The sequence below is a fragment of the Myotis brandtii genome, unplaced genomic scaffold (assembly GCF_000412655.1).
Source record: "Myotis brandtii unplaced genomic scaffold, ASM41265v1 scaffold982, whole genome shotgun sequence".
Lineage (NCBI taxonomy): Eukaryota > Metazoa > Chordata > Mammalia > Chiroptera > Vespertilionidae > Myotis > Myotis brandtii.
In genome coordinates this window covers 711647-732736 of record NW_005372084.1, presented here as the reverse complement: position 1 = coordinate 732736, position 21090 = coordinate 711647, and the positions used below count along the sequence as shown (strand labels likewise).

The 21090-nt window shown below is 37.3% G+C and overlaps 1 long non-coding RNA gene across 1 annotated transcript in view; it reads left to right on the top strand.

Annotated features, from left to right (window-relative positions):
* Positions 1–21090, top strand: part of LOC106724803 — a 24124-nt gene that overhangs the window by 1150 nt on the left and 1884 nt on the right. The window contains exon 2 of the long non-coding RNA XR_001360638.1: positions 2294–2297. This is a non-coding gene — a long non-coding RNA (uncharacterized LOC106724803). The remainder of the gene's footprint in view (positions 1–2293; positions 2298–21090) is intronic.

Sequence of the window (21090 nt, the reverse complement as noted above, 5' to 3'; positions counted from 1 at the left end):
GGAAAACACATATATAATTACATATTGTTTTTGTGATTAATCACTATGCTTTAATTATGTTCAATTTGTGACAATGAAAATACATCCTGCATATCAGATATTTACATTACGATTCATAACAGTAGCAAAATTACAGTTATGAAGTAGCAACGGAAATGATTTTATGGTTGGGGGTCACCACAACGTGAGGAACTGTATTAAAGGGTCGAGGCATTAGGAAGGTTGAGAACCACTGCTCTAGAGCCTTATGTATGATATATGTTTGTGCTGTTTTACTTTTGAAAAGTTTCTTGTAAAGAATAAAATATTAGATTTTATTTTCAATGATTTTTTTAAGAGTCTGCCTTGTAAACGGGGAATTTAGACCTTTTATTTTTTATTATGCCTGTTCTACCTTAGTCATCTTGATTTATACTTTTATTTTAATGCTTAATTTCTCTTGTATTATTTTTCACAACAATTTGAAAGGTAGCCACTCTTTTTTTCATTGTACCAGTTGCTGTTTTAATTTTTTTCCAAAAGAACTTAAAACATTTTATTCATGTAACTGTCAAGGTAAAGAGCAAAGTAGCAGCTTCTAACTGCCCCTTTGAGAAGATGAAAAATTCAGTACTTAATTTTTCTTCCCCCCTTAAATTAAGTCTTGAGCAGTGTATTCTAGAGCCTGGAGTGTGTGTGTGTGTGTGTGTGTGTGTGTGTGTGTGTGTGTGTGTAAAACATAGTCTTAAATGTTGTGGTTTAAAAGACCAAAATAGGCATTCTGTCTTAGACAACACCTCATCAAATCCTTCCTTGTCATCCTAGGAATGGTATCTTTCTCTTGAATGGCAAAGAACATTCCTCTTATTAAATCACTGAGGCCCAATGCACCAAATTCGTGCAAGACTAGGCCTTCCTTTCCCCCGCTGCCGGTACCTGCTTCCCTCTGGCACCTGGGACCTGGGCTTCCCTCCAGCCACTGGCAGGCACCTGGAACCCGGGCTTCCCTCTCAGCCCAGCTTCATCCAGAAGGTCATCCAGAAGGACATCTAGTTTAATTAGCATATTATGTTTTTATTATTATAGATGACTTTTTCAAAAATACTCTTATATGTACTTTAAATAAAGATGCTTGTATTTTCTTCTGATTAGAAGATCAAATGTGCAGTCTATGACATATATGTATTTATTTATCTTTATTGAAAATGGCTATATTATGCATTGTCACCAGTCCTATATAATAAAAGCGTACTATACAAATTGACCAAACAGCAGAATGACTAGTCGCTATGATGCACACTGACCACCAGGGGGCAGACGCTCAACACAGGAGTTGCCCCCTGGCCGTCAGTGAGCTCCCACAGAGGGGAGCGCTGCTCAGCCAGAAGCTGGGCTCATGGCTGGCGAGCACAGTGGCGGTGGCAGGAGCTTCTCCTGCCTCCACTGCAGGCCAGTGTTAAGGAGCAAGGGTCCCGGACTGCTAGAGCCCTGGGCTGCGAGAGGGATGTCTGACAGCTTAGGCCCGATCCTGAGGGGTCCCGGACTGAGAGAGGCCCGATTCTTGTGTACTGGGCCTCTAGTAGAAAATAATAACAATGTCCATTTTTATCTACCATAGTAATTTAAAAATGGAAGTCCATAGTGACTTAATATGAAGTTATTTAGAAATGGCTCTCAAGGGGAATCATACTGCTGGGAAGATAATCATACCACTAGGGATTAGAAATTCAAATCCAGGTCAAGACTAAGGTTTGTCACTGCTGGTGGGAATGCACACTGCTGAAGCCACTGTGGACAACAGTATGGAGTTTCCTCAAAACGTTAAAAATGGACCATTTGACCCAGTGATCCCGCTTCTAGGAATATATCTTAAGAAACCTAAAACACCAATCAGAAAGAATATATACACCCCTATGTTCATAACAGCACAATTTACAATAGCTAAGATCTGGAAATAGCCCAAGTGCTCACCAGTAGATGAGTGGATAAAAAAAGCTGTGGTACATTTACTCCATGGAATACTATGCAGCAGTAAAAAAGAAGAATCTCTTACTCTTTGAGACAGCATGGAGGGACCTGGAGATTATTATGCTAAGTGAAATAAGCCAGTCAGAGAAAGACAAATATCACATGATCTCACTCATTTGTGGAATCTAATGAACAAAATAAACTGATGAACAAAATAGATCCAGAGACACAGAAGCATGGAACAGACTGTGGAATCTCAGAGGGAAGGTGGAGGTGGGTGGGTGGGGAGAGATTAACAGGGAACTTATATGCATATATATGCATAGCCCATGGATACAGATAATAGTGTGGTGAAGGCCCAGGGTTGTGGGTTCAGAGTGGAGGTAGTGAATGGGAGGACAAGGGGGGCATCTGTAATTCTTTCAACAATAAAGATAAATTTTTAAAAAGACTAAGGTTTGTGAACCAGCAGGTCCAGCCAGGTTTAAAAGCAGCTGTTCAGTCTTAGGGCAACTTAGGCACCAAATGACTTCCTTGTCATCCCAGAAACTTTAACATTGGCAAGTGGCATGTATGGCAGCTTTGACCCCGAGTTATTTTAAAGACTGAAGGGGCCTGAGAGATCATCTTGTCTGAGCAGTTCATTGTACATGTAAAAAATGGAGGTCCAGATGGCCTAGCTCATTAGCAGTAGAAGCTGGACCGAGACTGCATGTCTGATTCAGACTTCTTTTCTTTACCTCCAACTGCTTCTCATCCTCTGCCATTGAGTCTGTGATTAAACCACAAATATTAGAAATTTCTCTCACAAACTAGATCAGTCAATGCAGATCTCTGATATTTCTTCTACTAAGAATCTAGTCTAATAAATTTAGCCACCTCTCCTAACATTAGTAATCGAAATGTTTTGACTTAATTGAAAGTACGAACAATTTCAAGAGGAGCCCACAATGATCATGCATCCTAAGTACTCCACAGTATTTGAACAAACAAATACAAATTATCATCTCAGTGACAACTTTTGTCTATGAAGCAGAATTCTTTGGTCTCTATTTAATATGTTGGGGGCATTAAGTTCTCAGCATTACATTTTATTTCCCTTCTATGGAGTAATAAAACTGCATATTAACATTAAATCTCAAAAACACTCATGGAAAAGTATTTTAACCTACATTAGCAGCATCTTTAGATAGCCATGTGACTTTTATTCTTCCCCCACACAAGATAAATAATTAAACTTTTTCAAATGGCTGAGGCATAACAGTGCTCCAAAACAAATGGGTGCATATAATGATCTGGTCTTTTCTGAATATATACAAGGTGTGCTATTCAATGCAGTCCCTTTCCAAAACAAACTAGGGAAGTCCTTAGTATACCTTTATCTTTTAAAGCATTCTTTGTCATTGGCTCCAAGCCAGTGATCGCTGTATTAATTTGAAGAAAAACAGGTGTCAAGATGATTTTTCTGTTTTTGTGGGAATATCTAGATTAATTATTACACAACATAAGAGTAATTACTAGTGTCCCTCAGTAGATGGCAACCCTATGAATAAAACTTTGTGAAACAACTTATTTGGTATATAATGGGTTCAATTACATTTATTAAATTGTTCAGAAACACACCTGTGGCACTATAAATTAACAACCATAAAGTGCGCCAGCTCTGACTTAGGGAACTCCCATAACAAAGTGCAGACCAGCTGTCAGGAAAGGAGCCAGGGTGGTGGTAAATCAGCAGATCATTTGGGAATCCATGTCAAAGGAGCACAATTCAGAAGGGAGAGTGGAATCCCTAAAGAGCTACCAGCAGAGAAATGAATGCTGGGAGTCCCCCCCCCACTTTTCTTTCTTAAGAAATAAAAGCTTTAATGAGCTAAAAGAAAGCAAATTTCATGAGCCATATGAGTTTTATAAGTAAACAGACCAGCCTTCCAGTAGGAAGCCAGATTCCCATTGGGAAGTACCACAGCAGTCATGTTTTATGTGCAAAGTTAGCTTCACTGGACTCCTTGTGCTTCCAATTTTTCAATGTGGGGACCAGCAGACACCACTTACAAACAACTCCTTCACATTGCCTGGAATGTGGGCCACTGGAGACTTACCTAGATTTCTGAGCAAATATGCCACAGAAGATTGAAAGTAAATAACCGTTGACCTTGATGAGAATAATTGGCACTTTCCTGTTAATATCTAACTAAGCTGCAAAAACGTTCTTTGGAGGAATAGATAAGGCAGAGCAGAGCGAAGCAAGGAGGCAGACAACAGTGTCAGAGTGCACCACCTACTTCCTCCTAGGGTGTCAGCTAGAGAACAGAAAAAAAGAGGACAACAGGAAAAGAGTTAGGAAAGGGAGCTATGTTGGGCCCCCATTAACAACTGGCTGGTAACTCACTGGGCCACCTACTCTTTCGCCCCCAGTCCCACCAATTTTCTTTCCTGTGGTGGAGGTAATGCTCCCGATTGATAACCCTTCAGGGAGAGGCTTCCTGAGTTTAGTCATGACACATGCAGTAAGCAGAAGAAATGTGTTGAGGTAGCGTAGGTCTCATGTTCCTATAGTCCCTTATTGCTAGTCCCCGGAGGACTACTGGTCCTGTCCTTCCAGTATTCAGCTATCAAGAGTGGGAATCAAATCAGTTTTTACCATGGAAAGATTTCCCCCCTTTATTTTTAAAGCCTAACCAGAAAGCCTGGCATAAAGGTGTATTTGAAACAGATGAAGCTAACTCCCCCGGGAGGTGGGATCATAACCTGAATACAGGACCTGAAGACCTCGTGACCTTTGTTTAGGCATTTCTCCCTATGGCTGTCAGACTTTCCCATTTCCAAGAAGGGGGGATTAAATAGTAACAATAATAATACCAATGTTGAATGCTAGCCCTATAGTCCCTTAATCCTCATTAAAATTAGCAGGTATTATCACTCCCCTCTATATGGAAAGGAAACCAAGGCTCAAAACAGTGAAGCTGAGTTTATACATTTGATGGAAGCAAGAAATCCAGATTTATACTTTTCCCATTAGATCAAAATCTATTAGGTTCCTCTGACTCACATTCTCTCACAGTCTGATTTTATGATCTATACTAGTGGCCCAGTGCACGGATTTGTGCACATTGAAAGGAAATGAATTAGGAGCAATATTTTAATATCGCTATTCACTCTTTCTCTATAATAGAAGTGTCAACCAAATTCACGATCAACAATGACAGATGGAAACACACGCATGTGATTGGCGCCAGTGAGAGCTTTATATGTATCGTGCATGCGCGTGTCAACTTAGCCTTTTATAGATATGGAATAAACTTGCTTTATTAGACCTGCTTTCTGATGTAGCTTAACTTTTTCCAGTCCAGTGAAGCACCCCAACTTCTCTTTCAGGTAATTGTTAGCAACACAGCAGTAAATATCAACACAAAGCAGATTATTATTGTAGATCACCCAGGGAGAACAAAGAGTAAAATATTTAACTGCAGCAGTGTTTGACTATATTCTGCACAGTGAGAAAACCTGAAGTCATTTTCAAGGTCTACTATTTCTTACTTTTTTCAGTCAGATCAAGTTTCTAAACTTTCTAAATCAGTGGTCGCTAACTGGTGGTCCGCAGACCACTGGTGGTCCGTGAGGTCCTAAAAGTTGGCGACTGCTGTTCTAAATCTCTGTTTTCTGGCTAATGAAAAGAAAATAGGATTCCACCAAGTCTCCTATCTACCTACTCCAGGACTTCTGTAAGGATCAAATGAGATGAGGGAAAATGCTTCACAGACATTTGATTACAATGTGAAATGTTTGCACCTGGCTATAAAGCAAGTCGTGTTCCTGGGCTGAAGAAACTGTAAGGAGGCTAGTCGCTAGGGAGAGGAAGCTGAGTATTGCTACATAACATCATTACCCAGACAGACACTTAGCATATTAGCCTTTTATATATGTAGATTGTACACATCATTATGAAACAAAATACAATGTACAATTTTAAGGAACTTACAAAGGTTGAAGATCAACAGTAATACTGCAATGCAGTAAAATATCCTAATTGATATTCATGAAAAATATGGATATGTAAAAATATTCCATTATTACATCTAAGATTAAATTACAGAACTTTTGGTGTTTTCTTATTTTTTATGTTCATTTGACACCCCCCCCTCACCCCTGAGGATATGTTTATTGACTTAAAGAGAAACATTGATCAGTTGCTTCCTGTATGCTATCCTAGTGACTGGGGAGCAAAACCACAACCTAAGTATATGCCCTGACTGGGAATCAAACCATAACCTTCTCATGTATGGGACAATGCTCCAACCAACTATGCTACCTGGCCAGGACTATGTTCATTTTGATAATGAATTTCAAATAAGAATAAAAGTAAACCCCCTTTTAAAAAACGTTATCAGCTTCCCCTTTGTTTTAATATATGACCTTCCACCTTTGTTTAACATAGATATGAAATGAATAAAGTTTGGTGTTTAGCAAACGCTGATATTATTTGATTCAAATACATGAAACTTTATTGGTAAGAACAAAGTCTCAACTATTCTGAGAAGCTTCAAATATTAAATATCAAATGTCCAATTATTCATGAGTCATTTTATTTTTTCTTAGCTTTTCAGTTACCACCTTAGGGCAAATCATAATATGTGGGGATTTAGAATTAGTATTATTTAAATAACCTTAGGAAAGATGAATGAGTTCTTAGAGGTTATGTGATATACCTTTAAGTTCCACATGGAACAAGTTAATCACAAAGTCAAATATATAAAATTAAGATTATGTTTTGTTGTTTAGGTAATTACAAAGAACAGAGCATAAATGGAAAAAGAGAGAGTCATTGACAAAGGCACATTCGAACAACATCCCATTTATGAATCCTTTTGTTCTCTTGATGCCAGCAGTTGGGGTTTCCCAATATGGTATTTGATATTAAAATTGATGGGGAAACCCCACATTTTACTGCCAATAACTTGTTTTACTTGGAGAGTTTCTTCTTTTAATAGTACAGATGTACTATCAAATAAAAGTGTATTTGTCTTTTCCTATTCTTAGATTAATTCTTAGAAGAATATTGAATTTGTGACCAATGCCCAATGGTGTAAAATTCTGCTTTAAACAAAATGTCTTTATTCGTTTACAACTTGGATAATAACTAAGGCAATGATATCTAATGAATACTGTCTATGTTTTCTCTGAAAGTGTATAAGGAACATTGAATTTTAGGAAACCCATCATTGGGACACTCTGCTGAGACAGGAGGTGGAATGAGCCAGGTTCCAGGAGCCAGGGGTCTTGGGCCACCAATCAACTCATGACTCTGAATGAGGCCATCTTCATGCTCATCACCTCCCTACCCCATTTCCCCACGTACAGAATGAGAAGGCCAGTAAGCAGTGGCAGAAAAACTATCCAGTTCTAAATATCTGGGACTCATAATAGATTGAGTAAAGAAAGTGACTTTCAGCTTTTAATCCTATTAAATAATGGCAAAATTGGGGAGTAGAGACATCAGAATGATTTTTTTCTTTATAATAGAAAGAGTATTTTTAAAAAAAATATATATTTATTGATTTTTATAGAGAAAGAGAAATAGAGAGAGAGAGAAACATTAATGTGAGAGTAAAATATCAATCAGCTGCCTCCTGCACACCCCCCTACCAAGGATCGAGCCTGCAACCCAGGCATATGCCCTGACCGGGAATCAAACCAGCAACCAGAGTGATTTTTTTTAAAAAAAAAATACCAATTGTTCAGAATTGAAAATCACATTTCTTTCATTATCCAGGAATATCAGATGGTAACTTTACCTTCTAAGGAAAAGGCAAGGTCCTGCCATGGTTAAGGGAAGGCTCTGCAGTAGGACTGCTGGTGTTTGAATGCCAGCCTCACCTCTCTAATAGATCATCATCTATCTACATTCCCAAATGTTACCACCAGGAAAGTGTGCATTGAACCTAAATACCTTTTAGCTCTGAGAGGTATTGGAAGGCTGAAGGTAGATACAGCCAATTTCAAACTGAGTAAGAATTCAGTTAATTCTAGATTCTGCATCCAAGAGCATCTGCTCTTTTGCTTCGTTAGTACTTGATTTTACTTTAGGATGTTTGGTAAATTGTTCTGTCTCAAACAGATAGCCTTTGTCTATTTGATCACCATTTGGGGAATGTCATTCCACAATATCAATAATAAGAACACAGTATGTCACTTAAACACAAGTATATAGATTCAAAGGTAGCTATCAATCTGTTCAGGTATCTTCCCAGGATTTGAGTTTCTTTCTCAGCTATGTATTTTTATGTATTAACACTGCAAAACTAAGTTCACAGCAGCAATTCAATTAGTAAACTCTGAAAAACTACCTCCATTTGTGGCTGCTAATGTATTTGCTATAGATTTTAGTGACAGAAATAGTGATATTAATGTCGTCAACAGCCATGTCACTGCTTGCAGGCATCATGTAAACCAAAAGGTTACATTTTAAATTATGAAAGTCTGGATTAAAAAAAACTCTTTCATTTTTCTGACTTGTCACATTAGAGTTTAAGATTATGTTATAGGTGCTCAGAATTAATCATAACATGTTAGGCTATGTAGAAATAAAATATAAAGATGAAAGTACATATTGTTGATTTACAATATTTTAAATGTTAGGTTACAGTCTCAATAATAAGATACAATTTCATTTTATAAATAGCCTCTATATTTAGCCAGATAAATTTGTTTCTGTTAACCATCAGGCATATCGTCATTAGGGCACATTCCTTTGCTTTAAAATCCTGAATAATACAAATTTTAGGAAAAATATTTAGATTTTTAAAAATTACTCAAAACATCATGTACACACATATGTGTGCATGCAGGAAGTATAGACATTTCATACTTACGAGGTGCCTGACCATTCAATGTCATAAGCAATCTTATGGAGCTGGCATTATTGGCCAACTTGAGAGATGAGAAAGCATATTAAATCACACAATTATGAATTGGTGGTGCTAGGGTGAAAGGAAGGGTGACCAGTCTCTAAAATCAATACTATTATATATGATTCACACACAGACTTCTAACTATATTCATAACTATGTTTCTTAGCTATTATTTCTATGTTTTTTGACACCAACTTTCTTCTTACTGGAGAATACCATTGTTATATATTGTTCTGAGGATAGAATTGAAAGTGGTGCAGACTGATTCTTTGGGTGGTGTGTGTATGTGTGGTAGGGCAATAACAACTTTCTGAGGATACTTGAAGCTGAGATCATCTTCTGTCTGTGTTTACGTTGATTCTTTATTTTAATTAACATTATGCTTTGAAGGAGAAGGGCATGAGTGGCTTTTGGCTTCTTCCTTTTGTCTCTCTTAAAACTATAAAGTATTAAAATAAATGATGAACCATTGGTTTGTGAAATCTGCAGTGCTTTAAAAAAACTAATAATGGGACCTAAATATTTTATGACATAGAATTAAGAAAGCTGAACCAGAAATCCTGGTTAGATTCCTGCTTGAGAAATTTCTTTTTCATATGTTTAGTTAAATCTGCTTCCCACTCCCACATTAAATATTTTGGGACGATATCCCCTGTATTTGTAGAAACTTTTTTCAAGGATATGAATTTTTAAAAAGCTGTCCGTCACTTAATAAGTAACAAGATTAGCTAAGATACTTATTCATTTTAGGTACTTATTCATTTATCAAATATTTACTAAGTACTACTACAGGCTGGGCATCCTGCTAGATGCCAAGGATAGAGAGTATTAAAAACAAAACTAGTCCGAGAAAGCCAGATTGATACATCTTGTTACTTAAAATTACGTAATTCTCTAAAATCTAGGTCATAGTAAGTGAAATGAGGGGGAATTTCTTCAGCTTTGAACTGAAACCTCGGAAGGCCTTGTTCTAATAGGCAGCCAGCCTCATAGCAGGTCCTGTTATCTCCAGTAGGGAAGCCTATTTGCATCACAGTATGGACTCTAAGGGTCTATTACTAAGAAGTGAGATCTGATTTTAGTTATCTTAAACATTAATGTGAAGTTTTGTTTTGTTTTTAAACTCAGACCAAACACAAATTGGAAGCTATACACAGAGAAGCCGAAATAGTTCCATTGTTTTGAGCAGTTTCTTTTAATTTATGTTGCAGGTCAAGATTTAGTGAGTGAGGAATTACAGATATAAACTCAGACCAAACACAAATTGGAAGCTATACACAGAAAAGCAGAAATAGTTCCATTGTTTTGAGCAGTTTCTTTTAAATTTATGTTTCAGGTCAAGATTTAGTGAGTGAGGAATTACAGATAGCTCAGCATCCTGTTTGGATTCTTACATTATTACATGCTACTTACCGCTTCGAATGAGGTGATCACAAAGTTGAGAGAATCAAGTGTTCTGAGCCTAGTGTTTGATTAAACAACTCAGATATTAAAAGAAAGCATGAAGTTTCACTGTAGTCAGTCTATATTTGGAGAAAAATCATTTATGGAACAATTCACATGCCAGTGACTTTAGTATTTTCCGGCTCTGAATAAAATAAGTATAAATGCATATTACTAAGCCATTAACTAGAATTTTTTCTGAAATTCCCAGAAACTGAACAGAGATCAAGGATATTTTGTGGGTTAGTTTTTGAAGTCAATCAAACAATAAAAGTGATTGTAACATTTGGCATCTAAATGGTATTGACTTTTGGCTGCTGCATGGATTTCACTAAATTCAATGAGATTTTTGTTATACAGAAATTTTCTTGTGCCAAAGAAAATTTGCATACCAGAAAAAAAGTGGTGCTGGAATTTATTCATTAGCTTTTTTACCCAAAAAGGTTTGATTTTGGATGGAGTTCATTTGGATGTGTCACCAGGAAGGGTATCTTTGTGTTGCAGCCTGCCTAAATTTGGAAGAATTCAGCCCCATTGATTTTCTATATTCTTTGCTGATTCTCACTGGAATAAAGTGGTCTCTGAAGGTTGATATGCAAATAATTTCACCATTTCAAGGGCTGTTGAAGGCCTACAATCCCAGATCAATCTAATCCATGGCAAAGTTACCGGGAGACGGTTTTATAGGTATTTAGTTTTTTATCATTATCCACAGTATTTTTTCTTTTCATGTTTCTTGATCATTGTATTTTACCTCTAATTAAATCTTTCAACTCATTGACATTGTTAAGGAAGGCATGATTGTAGCCTTTGGGTATTGTTGATTGATCTGAAAATGACAAGGTTTTTGTTAGTTACACTGACTGACCCTTTACATTACTATTTAGTAACTGCTTTTCTTTTGTCTGATTTCAGAAGTGACCTGAAAAAACACAAAGGTATTTCTGATGTCTGTGGTTGAATGGAAGCTGAGATCGGTCAATCAATCCTTATCAAATTCAATTTGGAATATTATGTTCTTCCTTTTCTGAAGTTACATCAATTAAGTAATATCATACTTTTTCAGTCATGATATGTTTAATTTATGAAAATTATATTTCTTTTGGGAAAATAACATTTTGTTTTCTAATTCCCTTTTGTGTCATTAGGTTAGTCATTATCTCGCAGGTCTTCTGAGGGTGAACCTGATTGATAACAAAAGTCCCTTTTAGATAGTGGGGAGAACAGCCAGGAAAAGCATAACCCCAGTTGCTGGATTCACAAAACAGACTGGAGAGAATTAAACCCAAAAACAGGCTGAGCCCCCTGGTGTCTTGTGGGCTGAGGTTCCATGAAAGGTCCCTCCTTCTGAGATGGAAGTATGGGGCAGAGGATCCGGCAGGTTGCAGAACAGAGTGCAAGGCAGAAGTCTGGGCCTTAGCGTGGAGTTAGAAGCCAGAACGAACAAGGGCTTTAATCTCACTCAGAATTGGGTACCACAACCTCTAGCCCAGGCTGCTATGTTTTCTGGCCCGGGGCCAGAGCCCAGAGATGAAAACGACAAAGGGAAATGGGCAGAGTCTGCAAGTCTACTAAGAATGGGAGAGCAGTTGGATTTGTGAAATTCAAGTTTTGAAAGAGGCCAAGCATTATTTTTCCATTTGTTTCTGTAACTGAAAGCAGCAGTGTGCATTTGAGCGAGAGTCTGTGGGATGACTCGGAGGGACGGAATGTGCGCAGTGATACGGGTCTGCCACAGACCGCAGCGCGGTTCTGAAGCACAGCGCACTGTTCTCAATCCCCCGGTCTTCAATTTGTCTCCCGATAATAAATAATGCAAATAATGCTAAAATTAAATGGAAGTCCCTTCCACAAGAAAACAAACAAACCCCTAAACATTAAAATGACAGAAGAGTCCCCAAACAGAGTGGAAAGCCCTGGAGGGGTGGCCTCACCATGGTAAAACTACATCATCGGCACAAGCAGGCTCTAATAAACCATTCAGCGTGATAAAGGGAAGCTATTATGTTACAGAGCCCAGAAGGCTCTGCCATTACAACTACCGGAAGTGAACAGGTTGAAATAATTTAAATGGGATCGCCATGGCTTTCTAAAGCAAAAAGTGCAGGGCTACGGGCAGATAATATGCCTTTAGTAATGTACATAATTGGACACTAATACAAATTAGAAGTATCTGTGATGTTAGACAATCTGGTTTGCCTCATTTGAAAAGATAGGGGAACATAGCCAGAAAGAAAATAAATTTTACAGAAACAATTCCAATAAATGTATTTTTGGTTAATGAATTAAGTGTTCTTGTTGAATAGAAGCTTCTAAAACAAAAGTAATCGATCAATTAATGTTCATTTAATAACTTTTGAGTACCTACAATGTGCCAGGCTCTGGGATAAGGACTGGTACCCTTCAAAAATCCAGAAGCTTGTTTGCCATGTAGTCTACTGCACATCAGGCCCAGAGCTGGGCAGACATTTAGTCTTTCTTTTTCTGTTGTTTGTATAAAAACCCATGAAAAGCTTCAAAATAAAGGCTATTTTTTAAAAGTTTCACATCCATTATTTTGACATTTCTCTTATTTTTGTCTGTATCATTCTAACCACTTTCTGACCTTTAGCTGTGGGAGGTAAAATAAAAAAGAAACAAAGTTAAAGAAACAGTTACAATCATAAATCTGAGATATTATTCTTGTGCAACATTATTCATTATGTGAGAGATTGTCATCACTTAGCCAATCACTAAAATTAATTGGTATATTATGCAATGATCTGACAAGGAATTTATTATAATAATATTTGCAAATAAGAAAGGATGTGAACTATTCTGTATCATTTTGATATAATCTCCTGGAAATAGAACCCAGGAACTGTGCTCCAGTCATGCTTTTAATTATGTTACTAAAGTCTAACGGAAAATGATCCTTTATTCCCATGGTGCCCTGTCCTATTGTTTTGTAAGTGGGTTTCAGGAATAAAGATGCAAACTTGAATGGTGTCATTTATGGTATTATACTCTCTTCTTTTATGCTTTCTCACATAATAGAAAGATAAATGTTGTTGCTTATGCTATTTTATTTGGGCATGTTTTATTTTAATAGTTGAAAATATAATTAAACATGATGACAGACTTTCTTGGAGTGACTCATAATATTGTCAAGCTTCCCTTATGGAACTACAATTGTCCCTGAAGGAGGTAATTTATTTATTTTCTTGTGGATATGCTAATGGGAGTGGGTTTTGCAATGTGCTGATAACCCTGCCCTCATGTGATGAGCTTACGCTTGACTAACTCTGTATTTGTTCTCTCAACAGTGCTTATGTGAGCACGTGTGTGTGAACTTGTGTGTGCATATTTGTGTGTGTGCGTAGTTGAGGGAAAGGTTCAACAGATTATCATTGATCCTTACTCTTTCCTTAGAACTGGCATAACTTTAAAGTGGTTCCCAGATGGTATGAAGTGATGGTCAAGGGGTCTTTTAAAAAGCACACAAGGATAAATCCTCAGGGATAAAAATATTTCTATCATTTTAATCACAATACACTAGCATCTTGGGTTTGACTAGTAATTGAACAACAAGGGGCCTGTGCATTTAGATCTGACTTGGCAAGGCCTTTATTCACATAACCTGTAACTAGTTTAAAAGGGTAGCCTAACCTTGAGAGACTTTGTCTAATCACAGGGGTCAAAAAAATTCTTTGTGTGTTTATCTGTGTAAATACAATTTCAAATTGAAATTTTTTATTTCTCAGGTTTAACATAGCATGTAGCTAGCAGCCCCTGATATAAAATTTTCCAAGTTCCTCTGAGATATTCAAAGCTAAAAATTGACAACAGCAAAGCAAACAAATAAACAAAGAAGAAAAACAAACAACACTAGCAATGATCCTATTACTGGAATCAGGAAGGATGATCTAGTAACTGCAAGGAAGATGCACTTGGACTGAAAAAAGCAAACATGGTCCAATCTTAATAAAAATAATTCCATTTAAAGTGTGGATATCCATCCCCCCCCCTCGCCGTGTCTACTTCCTTGTGAGATAATTGTCTCATATAATCATCACTCTTGGAAGCAGTATATAGGCCACCAGTCTTATTTCTTCCTAGTCAGAAATACAAAGCCTCACAAAACAACCAGGCAGACAGTAGCTTGGGGTTGGAGAATAGATATAAATGAATTTCATTTTGAGTAGTATAGTTGCCACAAGAGAACATTGGGTGGGGTGTGTGTGGGTGGCATTTTGTACTGACTATTATAGCATTCTATGCCCTTCACTCATCTGTGGTGAAAAGAACTAGGTAATGGATGTGAAGTTTAGAGAGACTCTACCAGACAAAATTCTATTGGAAACTGGTAATTAGGCCCTGTAGATTCAAGAAGAGCACGCAACCAGAGAGGGCATATTAATAGGTAAAATACTTTTGCTGTTCACTGATAAACATTGAATATGTTTGCACAGTTATCTCCTGATTACTGGATAAATCAGCAGAAAGCAACAAAAACAAAACATATGTGGGAACCATATAAAACATTGTCACATCAAAGTAAAGGAATCATATTTCTTAAAAGTCAGACTAAGTAAATTATGAAAATAATTTGTGTGAGTAACTAGATAAAATAAAACTACTTAGGTATCAACAGTATGGTAAGTGAGGATTCAGCTTCTCCGGAACAGTCCCAGAAAATGACAAGAAGAGAAAAGGCTAACTGAAAGGCAAACGGTGCACATAGAAGACAGGTGAGATGAAGATGAATTTCTGTACCATGAAAGATTGGGAAAGATAACTAAAATCTGTACTGGGTGCAGAGAAGGGCAGAGCTGACACTTGGAAAATTATACCATTGAGCTGAGGGACACATTTGGAAAGAACTTCTATAAAACAAGTAAACAACTAAAATGAATTTAAATATTTCAAGAAGATGACCTATCTGAAGACTAGAGTGGAGATGTAAACTTAAGAACTATAGCTACCCATAAAGGGGAAAGCAAACAAATATTCAGAGTCATTGTTGACAACTTCACTAGTGGAAAAATGATCTAAGGATGCAGATCGAACAGTTTCCATGTGTGTGTCAGTGAAACCCAGAAAGGGGGATAGAGACTGCACAAACTCTTAATTTAAGAATACCTTAAAAATAAATCCTCAAAGCGTCCAGGCAGAACAACAACAAAGTTACTATTAAAAAAGGGGCAAACAAGCAGAGTCAGACATCTCCGCAAAGCTAAATGGCTAAAAGAGTGGCAGATTGGCCATTGAACCTTGAGAAGAGGTTCTGTCTCAACAATTATATATCTGGCCATGTTGTCTTTCTTTTGTCAAAGTAAAAGAAAAAGTATTTTGCATTATACAAGTGTTCATAATATATTATCTTGTGTCAAATAAAGAGTACTTCCATTGTTGTTGGGATTAATCCATATTAAAATCTAAAAGCAGGGAAGAGGAAGACTCTATCTCAAGGAAAGAATAAAAATGTAAGCAATGCTATTGATCATAGCTACTTACTTACTATAAACAGCATGAATGTTCAACGTTAGGACAGATTTTCATACAGTTGGGCAATGGAAGCATACATTTATCTCAGCAGAAAGGTTTCCCTTGGCATAGAAAAATGCTTGCAATGTAATTAATAGACTGAGCTTCATGAGAGCAGGCCCCCTGTTTGTTTGGTTCTCCATATTATCCCCAGCACTGGCACAATAAATGTTTGCTGACTATAATATGTAAATAATGGTTAAATGTGTCAGAATATAAAGTGGTATATAGAGTGTCATTTTAAGTATGTTTACCATTGGGATAAAAGTTGCCTCCTCTAGTTCATTGTTAGGGTGGACACATCAGCAGCTGGGAAGCCCCACCCAGGGCTGGTGGGCAGAGGTGAAGGTGTCAGCACCAGGTGTTGCTCATGACATCAACACGAGGGACAGTCACCCATGGCATGTCCTGCATGTCTATCACCACACTTAGCACATTTTTGTAATTATGTGTAGATCAGTCTAGAATATGAAGCTCTTCAAGTACTTTGTTACAAAAAATGTAATCAGATGTTTGTGTAGTTTAATCAATTCAATAGGGGGATAAATAAATTACTTATTGGGCATTACCTTTGTAATAGAAATGTCATATTTGAATTAATGTTATAGATAACATGTTTGTGTTCCCTCAAAATTAATAGGTTGAAGCCTTAGCCTTCAGTGGGACTGTATTTGGAAATAAGACCTGTGAGGAGGTGATAAAGGTTAGATGAGGTCATAAAAGTGGGGCTCTGATCCCATAAGATTAGTGTCCTCATAGGAAGAGACCCCAGAATGCTTGATGATGGAAATGCTGTGCCCTGAGGACAGGCCGTGTGAGGCCAGCACAAGAAGGTGGCTGTTTAGAAACCTGGAAGAGAAATCTCACCAGAAACCAAATTTGCAGACATCTTGATCTTGGACTCTAAGTCTCTATAACTGTAATTTAAACAACCCAGTCTGTAGTATTTTGTTATGACAGCCCAAGAAGACTAAGATGATTAATTAGTAATCTGTGCTAGGGTATGTGGAATCATAATTTTATTCAGCCCAAATATCTCCAGAATCCTGAGGTCCTGAGCTCTGGACCCTCCATTTTGGTTATGATCTAGCGTGGTCTTTCACACAATGGAGAATGGCTTGGTGAGTAGATACTGAATGGTGGAAATGGAAACAGAGCAGAAGTAAGTAGTGTATGACTTGAGCTCTGCTTCTTTCTAGCTTTGGGACATTGAGTCTATCAGCTCTGATCCTTAGTTTTTTCATTGACACCTTATCTTTTTTACATCATGGGGTCCTTGAATGACCAAATGAGATCATATGTGTGAAACTGCTTCATTTATCATGAACCCTGTACAAACATAAGGGATTTATAAAAAGTCCCACTCTTGCCCTGTCAAAATGGCTCAGTCGGTTGAGTGTTGTGCACTGAAAGGTCAGGACACATATGGAATGCAACCAATCAATGTTTCTCTCTCACATCATTTCTCTCTCTCTCTCTCTCTCTCTCTCTCTCTCTCCTCTCTCTAAGCATGTCCTTAGGTGAGGATTACAAAAAAGATCCTACCCTTGGACCTGGGAAAGGAAGGCTTGGACTAAATTAACATATTTCAGAAGACCTACTTTAACATATTCTAGTCCTGCCCCACAGCACCACTGCAGGAGGAATCCTTGGGGTTAAGGAGAAGTGCCCATCCAGAGCCCAAGCACCAGCTTTTACACTATGATCTAGGTTTCTGGGGCCCTGAATTCCCTACCCAAAGAGCCCTCTGCTTTCAGAGCCTATCTTGACCTCCCAGCCTGCACCATGGAGAGGTTTACTTCTGAGGGGAACACAAGAGGGGGTGGTTCTGGGGATAGTGCTTGGGCAGACCTTGGATTTGTGAGCTGAGATGTGTATGAGCTTGTGTGGCCATGTGCTTGTATGCAGGGGTGTGTGTATGTGTGTGCATGTGTGTGTGTATGCATGTTTATGTGTATGTGAATTTTCCCTCATGGTGCAGAAAGAAGCTAGAGAAGAGAAGAGAAGAGAAGAGAAGAGAAGAGAAGAGAAGAGAAGAGAAGAGCAGGGAGCCTATCAGGCTGGGGGCTGTGGCTTGTGTCCTTTTTGCCAAGCCCTGAATATATTAGGGCAAGTCTGTATAAGAATCCTGGGTTCAGTCTACCTGTGTGACTTAGAGCTAATTAATAAGCTTATCAGGGTCTCAAATGTCTTATATTATACAAAAAATACATGATTTGAAGCCTGTTAACAGATTTTGAAACATAAAACTTGTGATATTTACAGAGTTCTGCCTCAATTCTACTTCTGCTCAAATTCTGGCTTAGATATTAATTTCTAAACTCTTATTTATAAAATAAATCTACATATCATTTTTCTTGGGTTTCCAATATCCATCTTATTACATATATAAAAATCACCTTTCTAGTTTTTAGATGTTCCAATGGATTTCATAGATGGTCTTCCTTCTACTTTACCTATTATGAATTTTTTCTTTGTTTTCATTTTCCAGACTCCAAAATTAGCTTTGGAAATTGTTATCACATATATCTTTTTATCAATAGTCATTATATCTAAATATTTTATTTTAAAAATAAAATAACATTTTTTGTTTAATCTCTGATTAGTTTATAGTTCATTATTTCTTTTTTAATGTTTTAATAAGGTTTATGCCTACATTTAACATCCTTTTAGGTATAGCTTGTCTGTGGCACAGATTTTTGTAATGCATTCAAAATTTGAGATTTCAAAGGGTGAGTTGAGATTGAATTTTTTACTTAATTTGGTTACCATAATTGGGGGTGTTTTATGAATAAAATTATCACATAATCAAAAAATGTTTTAAATGGGTAACTTTGTTTTAACTTAAATTGACATAAGGGAGTCTATGAGCTGGCCTAAGATTCACAGCACTTTTTCTTTAGGAGAATCCCAAGAGGTCAGTGTATAAACAAGTAATTATTGAACACACCCAAGAGAATCTGGGTTTTATTCCCAGATCTGCCATTAAGCAAATTGCTCAATACCCTGTCTTCATTTGTACAAGGTTGCATTGAGGATAAAATTAGAGACAATAGATGAAGTGATACATTAAAAAGCTGGAAGAGTCTGAAATTATAATTTGTCATTACTATTAATAATAAAATTATTACAGAATGCTCATAATGCATAATTTAACCAAGGCCACGCTAACTTATATTTTTACTGTGAAAATACTTTACAAATCTAAAGGTTCTATTGTTGAATATGTAATGTAGGACTTATTATTTCTTGGCCTTTTTAAGAAGTCAGCTTAGCCCGACCAGCGTGCCTCAGTGGTTGAGATCAATTTAGGAACCAGGAGGTCATGATTCAATTCCTGATCAGGGCACATGCCCAGGTTGTGGGCTCCATCCCCAATAGGGGGTGTGCAGGAGGCAGTTGATCAATGGTTCTCTTTCATCATTGATGTTTCTATTTCCCTCTCCCTTCCTCTCTGAAATCGATAAAAATATATTTAAAAGAAGTCAGCTTTTTCATGCAGTGTTTGACTTATAGGAAAGCACTCTTTCCTCAGTTCATATGATAGATGAAGACTACACTGTTAAAGAAACTATGATTTTTAATTATTTTTTGTGCATCACAGCCACAAATTGGCGAATAAAAGTATAAATGAAATAATACTTACCACATGTATGATCTTGGATAAAGATCTTACAGACTCAAATTGGAAAAGCTAATAATGCTAAGACTACACACTGATGAGCCAGATTGCTCACATTTGAATCCCAGGCTCACTACCCACCAGAGGTGTATCTTGGGCAAATTTGTAGCCTCTTCATGCCTATTTCATTATATACCAACTGTGGATAATACCAATATATCCCATAGATTATGGTTGGAATTAATTATCTAATATATGTAAAATGTCTTAGGGCCTGGCACAAAGTATTGGGTCTATAATGTTAGTATTTTATAGTTAATAAATTTGAAAATAACAGACTTTCCTCTGTAGACCTCAATATTAAAAAAAATTAAAAAATGTTTGAATTGTGCTAAAATACACAAAATAATTTTAATCACTTTTAAGTGTACAGTTCAGTGGCATTAAGTATATTTACAATACAGGGGTGGGCACAAGTAGGCTTACAATGGTTTGTATGGACAATACAATAAGAAATAAATAATAGTACCAGAAGAAGCTCTATGTTTTGTGTACAAACAACTGTAAACCTACTTTTCCCCACCCCTGTATTGTGTAATCATCACCAGGATCCATTTCCAATCATTTTCATTACTCCAAGCAGAAACTGTACACCTGTTAAACAATAACTCCTATTGTCCCTCCCACCCAGCCCTGGGAACCCACCGCTCTACTTTCTGTCTCCATGAATTTGGCTACCCCAGGGCCCTCACATAATGGAATCATACAGCATTTGTTATTTTGATCTCAGCCACCCTGATTGGTGTGAGATGATATCTCATTGTGGTTTTGACTTACATTTCCCTGATGTTTAGTGATATGAGCATCTTTTAATATACTTTTTGGCTATTTGTATATGCTCTTTAGAGAAATAGATATTCAAGTCCTTTGCCCATTTTTAAAATTAAGTTTTTAAAAATATTTTATTGATTTTTACAGAGAGGAAGGGAGAGGAATAGAGAGATAGAAACACTGATGAGAGAGAAACATTGATCAGCTGCCTCCTGCACACCCCCCCACTGGGGATGTGTCTGCAACCAAGGTACATGCCCTTGACCGGAATCGAACCTGGGACCTTTCAGTCCACAGGCCGACGCTCTATCCACTGAGCCAGACAGGTTAGGGCTGAAATTAAGTTTTGTAGTTGTTGTTTTTGTTGTTGTCAAGACCTTACCATTACTAATTAAGAAAATATCTCTTACCCTTTGAGACAGCATGGAGGAACCTGGAAAGTATTATGCTAAGCGAAATAAGCCAGTCAGAGAAAGACAAGTATCACATGATCTCACTCATATGTAGAATCTAAAGGACAAGATAAACTGATGAGCAAAATAGATCCAGAGACACAGAAGCATGGAACAGACTGTGGAATCTCAGAGGGAAGTCAAGGGTGGGTGGATGGATGGGTGGGAAGAGATCAACCAAAGAACTTGCATGCATATTTGCATAACCAATGGGCACAGACAATAGTGTGATGAAGGTGCCTGAGGGGGGGGGGGCAGGTGTGGGTTAGAAGGGGTCAATGGGGAAAAAAGGGGACATCAACAGATTTCTCTTTCTCTCTCTCTCTCTCTCTCTCTCTCTCTCTCTATATATATATAT